This window comes from Pseudophryne corroboree, chromosome 3 (genome assembly GCF_028390025.1).
Source record: "Pseudophryne corroboree isolate aPseCor3 chromosome 3, aPseCor3.hap2, whole genome shotgun sequence".
NCBI lineage: Eukaryota > Metazoa > Chordata > Amphibia > Anura > Myobatrachidae > Pseudophryne > Pseudophryne corroboree.
In genome coordinates this window covers 433,370,020-433,384,817 of record NC_086446.1, presented here as the reverse complement: position 1 = coordinate 433,384,817, position 14,798 = coordinate 433,370,020, and the positions used below count along the sequence as shown (strand labels likewise).

The 14,798-nt window shown below is 49.6% G+C and overlaps 1 protein-coding gene across 5 annotated transcripts in view; it reads left to right on the top strand.

Moving 5' to 3' along the window:
- The first annotated feature begins 3,353 nt into the window (after positions 1 to 3,353).
- Positions 3,354 to 14,798, top strand: part of PRPSAP1 (phosphoribosyl pyrophosphate synthetase associated protein 1) — a 103,217-nt gene continuing 91,772 nt past the window's right edge. For 4 of the 5 annotated variants that reach the window (XM_063960410.1, XM_063960405.1, XM_063960408.1 and 1 more), the window contains exon 1: positions 3,354 to 3,513. The gene's annotated coding sequence lies outside the window, so the exon portion shown is untranslated. The remainder of the gene's footprint in view (positions 3,514 to 14,798) is intronic. The other variant, XM_063960409.1, reaches the window with a different exon arrangement.

The following is a 14,798-nucleotide window of genomic DNA, read 5'->3' as shown; positions in this document are numbered from 1 at the left end:
TTTATTTTCCTGGGGTGTAGTATGGTATGCCGGCGGCCGGGATCCCGGCGGAATCCCGACCGCCAGCATACCGACAGCTGGGCGAGCGCAAATGAGACCATTGCGGGCTCGCTACGCGCGCCACGCTATTTATACTCCCTCCAGGGGGGGTCGTGGACCCCCAAAAGGGAGAATAGCTGTCAATATGCCGGGTGTCGGGATTCTGGCGCCGGTATACTGAGCGCCGGGATCCCAACAGCCGGCATACTGAATACCATCCATTTAACTGATTTAATATATAAATAGGTGGTTTTTTTTTATATATACGGACAATCTGGGCTGGATTCAAATCATATTGCACCCGTTATCTCCCGTCTAAAGTGATGCGCTCATTACAGTCTGGTTTAAGCGCATCAAGCACCTAAACCCGACTAAAGTGATGGGCGCGATCGTGAAGAGACCTGTTTGGGCACCCAAACGGGTCTCTTTACAAGCATTTCAGCTTGCTACCTCCGAGGGTAGCGAGCTGAAATGAAGTTGTCGCACCCGTCGGCAGGCGCGATAGGGGGCGGGAGGAACATTTGAATCCTGCCCTCTAAATTACTCTTTTCTTTGTGTTTAGTTTTATGTTAATGGTAAACTAAATTGTATTTATTGTTCTGAACATGAATTCTGGGTACATCTGCTGTCATATGGTTACATTCACTTACAGTTGACTTTATAGCCTGGCCTAGCCGCCGTACAACTTTTATTACCTGCATTGCTTTTTGTTTATAGCAGAGATTCAGGCCGTGTTATGGTTGTTGTTCAGGTTTTACAATTGTACCCGTTCCACAGGATTCAGCAGAGCTGTACCATATTTCATGGCAGATTATATAATTACATAGTCAAAAAGCACAGAAGGAATTTAACATTTTACACATAAAAATCAGTACAAATTAGGAAATGAGGCGTGGCCATGGGTAAAGGGGCTTCATGACCTTTTTCCCTATACTTTCAATGGAAAAATGGAGAGTAAAAAATCGGTACAGACCACAGAAAAAAGGTATTGTACCCAGGGCCGAAACTAGGATTTTTGTCACCCGGGGCAAGGTAGTCATTTGGCACCCCCTCCCCCAAAAAATAATAATAATAATATATATATATATATATATATATATATATATATATATATATAAATAAGTAAATAAATATATATATATATATTTCAGAACTTTTTGACATGAAAAATTGCCTTAGCAATTTTAGCAGGGACCTGCATGTGTGTGTGGTAGGTGCACACATACCTCCCATTCTGCAGGATCTCTCTCCTCCCGTCCGGCTCTCCGGCTTTCCTGTTGGTGGCAGGTGCATCCTTGGCTCTGCAAAAACTTCGCTACACAGCGGACATCTGCAAATCCGTTCGCAACTCACTCACCATCTAATGATTTTTCCAGTCTGTGCAGCCCAGGACTTACTCCTACAGTGCGATACAAACAGGCTGATCATGCCGGAGCTGACGTCATACACCCTCCCTGAAAACGCTTGGGAAGGGAACCCCTGCGTTATTCCTGACACTCTCAGAAAAAGTCCAGTTACTACCACCAAATGTCCGCTTTCTGTCAATCAGCATGCGTTCACCTAGTGATTATAAAGGACGCAGGATTTTTTTTTAGCTGTTTGGCGTCGCGTCTCCACATTACGATCCATACGCATGCGCAGTCATTTAGTAATCGGCCGCTGCACAACAGCGTTCAGGTCTGTATTAGGCAAACAGTACATTACACCATTTTCTCCATTGTTGTTAAGGGCAACTCTACTTAAACCTGTGCGCCAGTTTTGATAAATATGATAAATATCCCCAAATGTTGTAATGCACAGGGTGGATTTAATAGTGGACAGTACTATATAGTGGGTGTGGGTTCACAAGCTGGATCCATATTAAATTTAGCGGCATATGCAGATGCACAGTCACACATGTAAATTCTCACATACACACAGCCATATGCACACACAGCCACATATGTAAAGACACACAAGTGCGCGCACACACACACACACAGCCACATATACAAATCCACACATGCAGGGTCGGACTGGCCCACAGGGGTACCAGGGAAAACACCGGTAGGCCCCACTGCCTGAGGGCCCACTCCTTCCTCTAGGGATCAGGTTCCAGACTGTGCACTTGTATTATACATGGTAGATATGTTGCATTTCACTGCACTAAACTATTGTATATTTCAAGCCTCTGTGGAGGCTGGCCACACACCTAAGTATGGGCCCCTATAACTGCATTTCCCCGGTGGGCCCTTCATGTCCCAGTCCGACACTGCACACATGCACACATACAGCCACATATACAAATCCACACATGCACACACACAGCCACATATATACACAGCCATATATACAAAGCCACACATGCGCACGCATACACACACAGCCACATACGTACACAGCCATATGCACACACACATACTAAGAAACTTGTGTTCTCTTCTTGCCCACCTGTCCTGATCCAGACTGCACACCCCGTTAATATCCTCTGCCAGAAAGCTCACCTATAGTATGCTCCTCGCACCCTGCTCATCACGGGCAGGAGACAGGTGGGAGGAGAAGCCTTCAGGCAGGAGACGGGCAGCGGAGCTGGGGAGAGATCAGAGGTTTCCGGGCGGGAGAAGGGCAGCTAGTGGGTGGTTGAAAATAAAGATGTTCAGGCGGGAGTCGGGCAGCGGGGGTGAGGAGAAATGAGAGGCGTTCGGGTGGGTGACGGGCAGCGGGACTGTGAGAGGCGGAAGCACATATTGTCCGCCACTGACTGCAGAGAGGAAATTGAAAGTAAACTACAGCTCCCGAGGGCTGCTGGGAGCTGTAGTTTATTTTCAGTTTACTCACAGACGAGACGCGGCTCTGAACTGATACCATTGCCGCATTGCCGCATAGGGAGAGCTGCATGTTTGGGGGTCTCGGCGCCCCCCTCCAATCCAGCGCCCAGGTCGCCTGCCCCCCTAGCCCCCCCCTAGTTGCGGCTCTGATTGTACCTGCCAAAAAGGTACAGCTGGAGGGTATGTAGTATAACCGCCGTGTCACCAGCCCATGTTAAACTTCTCAGCTATTAATTACAGGATAACACAGTACTGTATCATTAGCTTGTTTGTAAACGTAACGCCTGTGAATACATGTATTGATTGTGTGATACAGCTTACAGGCTCCCTATATCGGCTGCAGCGTTTATATGCCTGCTGCAAGTACTGGGGGAAGGGGGTGGATGCCGATGTATCAAACCTTGGAGAGAGATAAAGTCCCTACCAATCCGCTGCTGTCATTTTCAGCACAGCCTGTACAGTTGGTTAAGAAGCTGTGGCATCAGTGTACACCCCCACGGTGCCATCCAGCAAGATGGCCGCTGCAGCTTCACTTGCACATGTGCCCATGCGCGCTGCTGCCGAGTCACGTGTGTAGTACTCACGTGAACGCGCGCTGCGGGGTTTAGGGAAGTTAGCAGGGCTCGAACCATCCAGAAAAACAAGCGATAGTCACGCACTGGATTCGGTATGTAACGGTGCCCCCACGCCGGGGACTCGCTCCCTGTTATCATACTCTCTCTCCTGCTCATTCCCAGCGCGCCCACTGTGTGCGGTCCCTGACATATCCTATTGTCTGCCTGCTTCTCCTTTGTCGCAGTGCTCTCCAGTCTCTAGAATACATTGCCAGTATTTATCCCCTGATCCATACATGTCTGTGCCCATCACCTTTATTACCTGTCAGAAACCCCTCTCGTCGTGCCTTTTGCACCATTCTCGTCCTACGTCTATGCACCCACCAACTCGCCCTGCTACCCCTCTGTGCACCCACCAACTCTCCCTGCTACCCCTCTGTGCACCCACCAACTCTCCCTGCTACCCCTCTGTGCACCAACCAACTCTCCCTGCTACCCCTCTGTGCACCCACCAACTCTCCCTGCTACCCGTACTCTGTGCACCCACTAACTCGCCCTGCTACCCCTCTGTGCACCCACCAACTCTCCCTGCTACCCCTCTGTGCACCCACCAACTCGCCCTGCCTATCTGTACGTTTGCTCTCTTCTCGCTCTGCCTCTTTGTGCCCTTCTTTCTGGACATGCTTTGCTGGTGTATACACACCTTGTTTTGCCTACCTTCTCTTCCTCTTTCTAATGCTGTGTCTGTGTTCATCCTAGCTTCCAATTTACCCCTTTTTCCACAGTCCAAGGACTCATTCTCTAGTTTCACCTCTGGGGGGTTTGATACCCCGACACACGTATCATAATTGCGTCCCTTTGCTGCATACCTAAGTAAATTAACTTGCTTGCCCGTGTCCTCCCTCTCTTTTGTGCTGTGTGTGTATCTAGCGTTTGCTCTAGAGACTTATTTCAGATCCCACTACGCATTTGTTCCTGGTATATGTTCTTTAAACTCTTCACTACTTTGTTTTTTTGGTGCTGTTTTTGTGCTCAAATCTTGTGTTTTTTTGTTGTTGTTGTTTTTTTATTATTATTTTTTTAATTCTAAGTTTTGTATTCCAACCTGTCTACAAATACGTTCTCTGTAAATACTGCTACTTACAAGTCATTAGTCTAAAGCCCAGTACCCACAGGCCGATGCAGGAGAGATGTGTGCTGAGCGAACCGCTCAGCACACCTCTCTCCTGCCGCTCAGCACAGCGCGATCTGTGCTGAGCGTGCGGGGGGAGACGGGGGGCCGCTCATTTCACCCGCCCCATTTCACCCAGCGGGTGAAGTGAGCGACCCGCTAGATTGGCCTGCATGCAGGCCAATCTAGCGATAGCGATGTGCGGGGCCGCGCATCGGTATCGCCGAGGGGGCTACACATGGAGCGATCATGCTAATATTCTAAGCAATCTAGTCAGATTGCTTAGAATATCGCTCCGTGAGTACCCCCCTTTAAGCTAGCTTCACACTAGGCAGACACATCTGCTGTACGATTAGTAAGTGCAAACACGCTTAACCAATCGTTGGCCTGATGTGTTGTGCCCGATGTTACACCTTGGCGGGAATATACATGTGGCTGCCTAGTTGTGGTGTCAATCACTGGTGGCCACTTCAGCAAGTGTACAGGCGGTCTGCAGACTGCCCATACACACAGCACGATTCGCCAATATATCAGCCATTGACTGGCAGGGCAGACGCGATATGTCTGTCAATATTGTTCCGTGCCCGGCATAAAGCTTGGTTCCCAAACTTGGTCCTCAAGGAACACGAACAGTCCTGGTTTAAGTTTCGCTATGCTAAAGCTCAGGTGACAATTAGTACCTCAGCCGGTTTGATTATACCATCTGGGCACAAGCATGGATATACAGTACTTAAAACCAGGACTGTTAGTGCTCCTTGAGTACCAAGTCTGGGAAACCCTCGTCTAAGGTCTTCATTGATAGGACAACAAAAGCAATGTTCTTAAGCATTATTATGCCAATTTGTGTTCTCTAATAACCTGTTTCACTATTTGGAAACTCCCACTCTCATAATAGACATGACCGTATACTCCCTGAAACACCCTGCTGGAGGAACTGTAGATCAGCTTCATTGCTAACTACCTGGTTTAGCTACTTCTATTTAGTCATATATGGACACTCAGCTGACCACCTTGAACAATTATGACAGTTCTGTGGGGTGTTTTTTCAAAATTTTATTTTTTAACCCCAATATGTACAGCTGAGAAGTGTCATGGCTGTCCAATTTAAGGGGTTGCTCTCTAGAGACTGAACATCCATCAATAGATATTCTGATGACAAAAGGAATGAAATGGCTTATTTGTAGACTAAAGTCCCATCCTTCCTTTGCATGAGGTATAGCTATATCAAAGTATTAATTTATCTATTTACGACATACAGTATTCCGTTGTGCTTGGATTACTAAGCATCATTTTCCCAAGTGAGGTTACACGAAGAACAATTCCACCTGATATGCACGTCCATTCATTAAATGTTTTTAGGAGGAAGTGATGAACTTTCTATTATTATTTCTCTAACGTCCTAGAGGATGCTGGGGACTCCGTAAGGACCATGGGGGAGTAGACGGGCTCCGCAGGAGATGGGGCACTTTAAGAAAGACTTTGGATTCTGGGTGTGCACTGGCTCCTCCCTCTATGCCCCTCCTCCAGACCTCAGTTTTAGACTGTGCCCAGAGGAGAATGGGTGCACTGCAGGGAGCTCTCCTGAGTTTCCTGCTTAGAAAGCATTTTTGTTTGGATTTTTTTCTCTTTTTCAGGGAGCACTGCTGGCAACAGGCTCCCTGCATCGAGGGACTGAGGAGAGAGGAGCAGACCTACTTAAATGATAGGCTCTGCTTCCTCGGCTACTGGACACCAGTAGCTCCAGAGGTAGTGAACACAGGTTCGTCCTGGGCATTCACCCCCAGAGCCGCGCCGTCGTTCTCCTCACAGAGCCAGAAGAAACGAAGCCAGAAGACGTCTAAGGCGGCAGAAGCCTTCTGTGCTTCACAGAGGTAACGCACAGCACCGCAGCTGTGCGTCATTGCTCCCATACACCTCACACACTCCGGTCACTGTACGGGTGCAGGGCTCCCTGGGCAGCAATAAAACACCTCTCCTATGGCAAAAGTCTATATACATGTACAGGTGGGCACTATACATGTATATAAAAGAGCCCCCGCCATTTTTTAGTAAGTTTGAGCGGGACAGAAGCCCGCCGTCGAGGGGGCGGGGCTTCTCCCTCAGCACTCACCAGCGCCATTTTCTCTCCACAGCACCGCTGAGAGGAAGCTCCCCGGACTCACCCCTGCTTGGCACGCGGTGTAAGGGGGTTTTAAAGTAGAGGGGGGGCACATTATTGGCGTTTACACATTAAGCAGCGCTACTGGGTAAACATTTTGTGTGTTTCTCCTGGGTCATATACTGCTGGGGTGTGTGCTGGCATACTCTCTCTCTGTCTCTCTTAAGGGACCTCAGGGGGAACCTGTCTTCAGAAAAGAGCTTCCCTGTGTGTGTAGTGTGTCGGTACGTGTGTGTCGACATGTTTGACGAGGAAGGCTCACCTAAGGAGGAGGGGGAGTGCATGATTGTCAGGTCGCCGTCGGCAATGCCGATACCGGACTGGGTGGATATGTGGAATGTCTTGAATGCAAATGTAAATTTACTGCATAAACGGTTAGATAAGGCTGAAGCTAGGGATCAGTCAGGTGGTCAGACCATGCCTGTCCCTGTGGCACCAGGACCGTCGGGGTCTCAAATACGCACCATATCCCAGATCACTGACACAGATACCGAAACAGATACTGACTCTAGTGTCGACTATGAGGATGCAAAATTGCAACCAAAGGTGGCAAAAGGCATTCGTTACATGATTATGGCCATTAAAGAGGTTTTGCATATTACTGAGGAACCCCCTGTCCCTGACACGAGGGTACACATGTATAAAGGGAAAAAGCCTGAGGTCACTTTTCCGTCCTCATTTGAGCTAAGCGACTTGTGCGAAAAGGCTTGGGAATCTCCAGATAGGAGACTACAAGTTCCCAAAAGGATTCTTATGGCGTATCCCTTTCCACAAAAGGACAGGATATGATGGGAATCTTCGCCTAAGGTAGACAAGGCGCTGACACGCTTATCCAAGAAGGTGGCACTGCCTTCTCAGGATACAGCTTCCCTCAAGGATCCTGCTGATCGTAAGCAGGAGGTTACCATGAAGCACATTTACACACATTCCGGTACTATCGTTAGACCGGCTATGGCATCGGCCTGGGTTTGTAGTGCTGTCGCAGCATGGACAGATTCCTTATCTACGGAACTTGACACCCTACATATCAAAGATGCTGCTTTATATATGAGGGATGCTCAAAGAGACATTTGTTTACTAAGCTCCAGAATAAATGTTATGTCTATTTCTGCTAGGCGACTCTTGTGGACCCGACAGTGGACGGGGGATGCCGACTCAAAGCGGCATATGGAGTCGTTGCCTTACAAGGGGGAGGAGTTGTTTGGAGAAGGCCTCTCAGACCTTGTCTCTACTGCTACGGCCGGTAAATCGAATTTCTTACCTGATGTCCCCCCGCAGCATATTAAAATGGCACCTCATTGTCAAATGCAGTCCTTTCGTTCCAATAAAAGCAAGAAGGTACGGGGATCGTCCTTCCTTGCCAGAGGAAAAGGCAAGGGAAACAAGCTGCATGCAGTAGTTCCCAGGAGCAAAAGTCCTCCCTTACATCTGCAAAGTCCACCGCATGACGCTGGGGCTTCCCGGGGGGAGTCAGCTCAAGTGGGGGTGCATCTTCGCTTTTTCAGCCAGGTCTGGGTTCACTCACAGGTGGATCCCTGGGCTATAGAGATTATTTCTCAGGGATACAGGCTGGAATTCGAAGACTTGCCTCCTCGCCGGTTTTTCAAATCGTCTCTGCCAGCTTCCCCGTCAGAGAGGGAGTTAGTGTTATCTGCAATTCAAAAATTGTATTTTCAACAGGTGATAGTCAAACTTCCTCTTCTCCGGCAAGGAAAGGGGTATTACTCAACCCTGTTTGTGGTCCCGAAACCGGACGGTTCGGTCAGGCCCATTTTGAATCTAAAATCCCAGAACTTGTACTTGAAAAAGTTCAAGTTCAAGATGGAATCGCTCAGAGCGGTCATCGCCAGCCTGGATGGGGGGGGGGGGGGGGGGGGGATTGGATGGTGTCCCAGGACATAAAGGATGCATACCTTCATGTTCCGATTTTCCCTCCTCACCAGGCGTTCCTGAGATTGGCAGTACTGGACTGTCATTACCAATTTCAGACGTTGCCGTTTGGGCTTTCCACAGCCCCGAGAATTTTTACCAAGGTAATGGCGGAAATGATGGTGCTCCTGCGCAAGCAGGGGGTCACAATTATCCCATACTTGGACGATCTCCTCATAAAGGCGAGATCTCGGGAGAAGTTGCTGGACAGCGTGTCGCTGTCGGTGAGAATGTTGCAAAGGCACGGCTGGATTCTCAATATACCGAAGTCCCAGCTAGTCCCTACAACGCGTCTGACCTTTCTGGGCCTGATTCTAGACACAGACCAAAAAAAGGTTTTTCTATTGATGGAAAAGGCTCAGGAGCTCATAGCCCTGGTCAGGAACCTATTAAAGCTAAAAAAAGGTTTCAGTGCATCACTGCACGCGTGTCCTGGGGAAGATGGTGGCATCGTACGAGGCTATCCCCTTCGGAAGGTTCCATGCGAGGACCTTTCAATGGGATCTACTGGACAAATGGTCCGGGTCCCATTTACAAATGCATCAAAGGATCACCCTGTCTTCCAGAGCCAGAGTATCTCTCCTGTGGTGGCTGCACAGTGCTCACCTCCTAGAAGGCCGCAGGTTCGGAATTCAGGACTGGATCCTGGTGACCACGGACGCAAGCCTCCGAGGTTGGGGAGCAGTCACACTGGGAAGAAATTTCCATGGTCTCTGGTCAAATTTAGAGACTTGTCTCCACATCAACGTCCTGGAGTTGAGGGCCATATACGACGCCCTACCCCAAGCGGAGGCATTGCTTCGGAACAAACCGGTTCTGATTCAGTCAGACAATGTCACAGCAGTGGCTCGTGTAAACCGCCAAGGCGCACAAGGAGCATAGTGGCCATGGCAGAAACGACCAGGATTCTTCGCTGGGCGGGAGGCCATGTAAGCGCCCTAGCAGCAGTATTCATCCCGGGGGTGGACAACTGGGAAGCGGACTTCCTCAGCAGACACGACCTGCATCCGGGAGAGTGGGGACTTCATCCAGAAGTCTTCGCACAGATCGTGGGTCGGTGGGGACTGCCTCAGATAGACATGATGGTGTCCCGTCTCAACAAAAAGTTAAAGCGGTGTTGCGCCAGGTCAAGAGACCCTCAGGCGGTAGCGGTGGACGCTCTAGTGACACCTTGGGTGTTCAGGTCGGTCTATGTGTTCCATCCTCTACCTCTCATACCCAAGGTGTTAAGAATAATAAGACTAAGCAGAGTCAGAACAATCCTCATTGTTCCAGATTGGCCACGAAGGACTTGGTATCCGGATCTGCAAGAGTTGCTCACAGAAGATCCGTGGCCTCTTCCTCTAAGACAGGACCTGCTGCAGCAGGGGCCCTGTCTGTTCCAAGACTTACCGCGGCTGCGTTTGACGGCATGGCGGTTGAACGCCGGATCGTAGCGGAAAAAGGTATTCCGGATGAGGTCATTCCTACGCTAATAAAGGCTAGGAAGGACGTGACATTGAAACATTATCACCGTATATGGCGAAAATATGTTTCTTGGTGTGAGGCCAGGGCTGCTCCTACGGAGGAGTTCCATTTGGGTCGTCTGCTTCACTTCCTGCAAACAGGAGTGGATTTGGGCCTAAAATTAGGGTCCATAAAGGTCCAAATTTCAGCCTTGTCCATTTTCTCTAACGTCCTAGTGGATGCTGGGGACTCCGAAAGGACCATGGGGAATAGCGGCTCCGCAGGAGACTGGGCACAAAGTAAAAGCTTTAGGACTAGCTGGTGTGCACTGGCTCCTCCCCCTATGACCCTCCTCCAAGCCCCAGTTAAGATTTTGTGCCCGAACGAGAAGGGTGCAATCTAGGTGGCTCTCCTGAGCTGCTTAGAGTAAAAGTTTAAATAGGTTTTTTTATTTTCAGTGAGACCTGCTGGCAACAGGCTCACTGCATCGAGGGACTAAGGGGAGAAGAAGCGAACTCACCTGCGTGCAGAGTGGATTGGGCTTCTTAGGCTACTGGACATTAGCTCCAGAGGGACGATCACAGGCCCAGCCATGGATGGGTCCCGGAGCCGCGCCGCCGGCCCCCTTACAGAGCCAGAAGAGTGAAGAGGTCCGGAAAATCGGCGGCAGAAGACGTCCTGTCTTCAATAAGGTAGCGCACAGCACCGCAGCTGTGCGCCATTGCTCTCAGCACACTTCACACTCCGGTCACTGAGGGTGCAGGGCGCTGGGGGGGGGCGCCCTGGGACGCAATGAAAATACCTTAAATGGCTAAAAATACATCACATATAGCTCCTGGGCTATATGGATGTATTTAACCCCTGCCAGTTTTCCACAAAAAAGCGGGAGAAAGGCTCCGCCCCTTTTTCGGCGGCCTATCTCCTCGGCACACAAGCGCCATTTTTTCCTCACAGCTCCGTTGGAGGAAGGCTCCCTGACTCTCCCCTGCAGTCCTGCACAACAGAAACAGGGTAAAACAAGAGAGGGGGGGCACTAAATTGGCATATTAATATATACAGCAGCTATATTAGGGAAAAACACTTATTAAGGTTATCCCTGTATATATATAGCGCTCTGGTGTGTGCTGGCAAACTCTCCCTCTGTCTCCCCAAAGGGCTAGTGGGGTCCTGTCCTCTATCAGAGCATTCCCTGTGTGTGTGCTGTGTGTCGGTACGCTGTGTCGACATGTATGAGGAGGAAAATGGTGTGGAGGCGGAGCAATTGCCTGTGTTAGTGATGTCACCCCCTAGGGAGTCGACACCTGACTGGATGGTCTTATGGAAAGAATTACGTGATAGTGTCGGCACTTTACAAAAGACTGTTGACGACATGAGACAGCCGGCAAATCAGTTAATACCTGTACAGGCGTCTCAAACACCGTCAGGGGCTATAAAACGCCCGTTACCTCAGGTCGATACAGACACTGACACGGACACTGACTCCAGTGTCGACGGTGAGGAAACAAATGTATTTTCCAGTAGGGCCACACGTTACATGATCACGGCAATGAAGGAGTTTTTGAACATTTCTGATACTACAAGTACCACAAAAAAGGGTATTATGTGGGGTGTGAAAAAACTACCCGTAGTTTTTCCTGAATCAGATGAATTAAATGAGGTGTGTGATGAAGCGTGGGTTTCCCCCGATAAAAAACTGCTAATTTCTAAAAAATTATTGGCATTATACCCTTTCCCACCAGAGGTTAGGGCGCGTTGGGAAACACCCCCTAGCGTAGATAAGGCGCTCACACGCTTATCAAAACAAGTGGCGTTACCGTCCCCTGATACGGCCGCCCTCAAGGAACCAGCTGATAGGAAGCTGGAAAATATCCTTAAAAGTATATACACATACTGGTATTATACTGCGACCAGCAATCGCCTCCGCCTGGATGTGCAGTGCTGAGGTGGCTTGGTCGGATTCCCTGACTGAAAATATTGATACCCTGGACAGGGACAATATATTATTGACTATAGAGCATTTAAAGGATGCATTTCTATATATGCGAGATGCACAGAGGGATATTTGCACTCTGGCATCAAGAGTAAGTGCGATGTCCATTTCTGCCAGAAGAGGATTATGGACGCGACAGTGGTCAGGGGATGCGGATTACAAACGGCATATGGAAGTATTGCTGTATAAAGGGGAGGAGTTATTTGGGGTCGGTCTATCGGACCTGGTGGCCACGGCAACGGCTGGAAAATCCACCTTTTTACCCCAAGTCACCTCGCAGCAGAAAAAGATACCGTCTTTTCAGGCTCAGTCCTTTCGTCCCCATAGGGGCAAGCGGGCAAAAGGCCACTCATATCTGCCCCGGGGCAGAGGAAGGGGAAAAAGACTGCAGCAAACAGCCTCTTCCCACGAACAGAAGATCTCCCCCGCTTCTGCCAAGTCCTCAGCATGACGCTGGGGCCTTACAAGCGGACTCAGGCACGGTGGGGGCCCGTCTCAAGAATTTCAGCGCGCAGTGGGCACACTCGCAAGTGGACCCCTGGATCCTGCAGGTAGTATCTCAGGGGTACAAATTGGAATTCGAGACGTCTCCCCCTCGCCGGTTCCTGAAGTCTGCTTTACCAACGTCTCCCCCCGACAGGGAGGCGGTATTGGAAGCCATTCACAAGCTGTATTCCCAGCAGGTGATAATCAAGGTACCCCTCCTACAACAGGGAAAGGGGTATTATTCCACGCTGTTTGTGGTACCGAAGCCGGACGGCTCGGTGAGACCTATTTTAAATCTGAAATCCTTGAACACTTACATAAAAAGGTTCAAGTTCAAGATGGAGTCACTCAGAGCAGTGATAGCGAACCTGGAAGAAGGGGACTATATGGTGTCTCTGGACATCAAGGATGCTTACCTCCATGTCCCAATTTGCCCTTCTCACCAAGGGTACCTCAGGTTTGTGGTACAGAACTGTCACTATCAGTTTCAGACGCTGCTGTTTGGATTGTCCACGGCACCCCGGGTCTTTACCAAGGTAATGGCCGAAATGATGATTCTTCTTCGAAGAAAAGGCGTCTTAATTATCCCTTACTTGGACGATCTCCTGATAAGGGCAAGGTCCAGAGAACAGTTAGAGGTCAGAGTAGCACTATCTCAAGTAGTACTACGACAGCACGGATGGATTCTAAATATTCCAAAATCACAGCTGATTCCGACGACACGTCTGCTGTTCCTAGGGATGATTCTGGACACAGTACAGAAAAAGGTGTTTCTCCCGGAGGAGAAAGCCAAGGAGTTATCCGACCTAGTCAGGAACTCCTAAGACCAGGCCAAGTGTCAGTACATCAATGCACAAGGGTCCTGGGAAAGATGGTGGCTTCTTACGAAGCGATTCCATTCGGCAGATTCCACGCAAGAACTTTTCAGTGGGATCTGCTGGACAAATGGTCCGGATCGCATCTTCAAATGCATCAGCGGATAACCCTGTCTCCAAGGACAAGGGTGTCTCTCCTGTGGTGGTTACAGAGTGCTCATCTCCTAGAGGGCCGCAGATTCGGCATTCAGGATTGGGTCCTGGTGACCACGGATGCCAGCCTGAGAGGCTGGGGAGCAGTCACACAGGGAAGAAATTTCCAGGGTTTGTGGTCAAGCATGGAAACGTCACTTCACATAAATATCCTGGAACTAAGGGCCATTTACAATGCCCTAAGTCAGGCAAGACCTCTGCTTCAGGGTCAGCCGGTGTTGATCCAGTCGGACAACATCACGGCAGTCGCCCACGTAAACAGACAGGGCGGCACAAGAAGCAGGAGGGCAATGATGGAAGTGGCAAGGATTCTTCGCTGGGCGGAGAATCATGTGATAGCACTGTCAGCAGTGTTCATTCCGGGAGTGGACAACTGGGAAGCAGACTTCCTCAGCAGACACGATCTTCACCCGGGGGAGTGGGGACTTCACCCAGAAGTCTTCCACATGATTGTGAACCGTTGGGGAAAAACCAAAGGTGGACATGATGGCGTCCCGCCTCAACAAAAAACTGGACAGATATTGCGCCAGGTCAAGGGACCCTCGGGCAATAGCTGTGGACGCTCTGGTAACACCGTGGGTGTACCAGTCAGTGTATGTGTTCCCTCCTCTTCCTCTCATACCAAAAGTACTGAGAATCATAAGAAGGAGAGGAGTAAAGACTATACTCGTGGCTCCGGATTGGCCAAGAAGGACTTGGTACCCGGAAATTCAAGAGATGCTCACGGAAGACCCGTGGCCTCTACCTCTAAGAAAGGACCTGCTCCAGCAGGGACCATGTCTGTTCCAAGACTTACCGCGGCTGCGTTTGACGGCATGGCGGTTGAACGCCGGATCCTGAAGGAAAAAGGCATTCCGGATGAAGTCATCCCTACCCTGATCAAAGCCAGGAAGGATGTAACCATACAACATTATTACCGTATTTGGCGTAAATATGTTGCGTGGTGCGAGGCCAGGAAGGCCCCTACAGAGGAATTTCAACTGGGTCGTTTCCTGCATTTCCTGCAAACAGGACTGTCTATGGGCCTCAAATTAGGGTCCATTAAGGTTCAAATTTCGGCCCTGTCAATATTCTTCCAAAAAGAACTGGCTTCTGTTTCTGAAGTTCAGACGTTTGTCAAGGGAGTACTGCATATACAGCCTCCTTTTGTGCCTCCAGTGGCACCTTGGGATCTCAATGTAGTTTTGGGA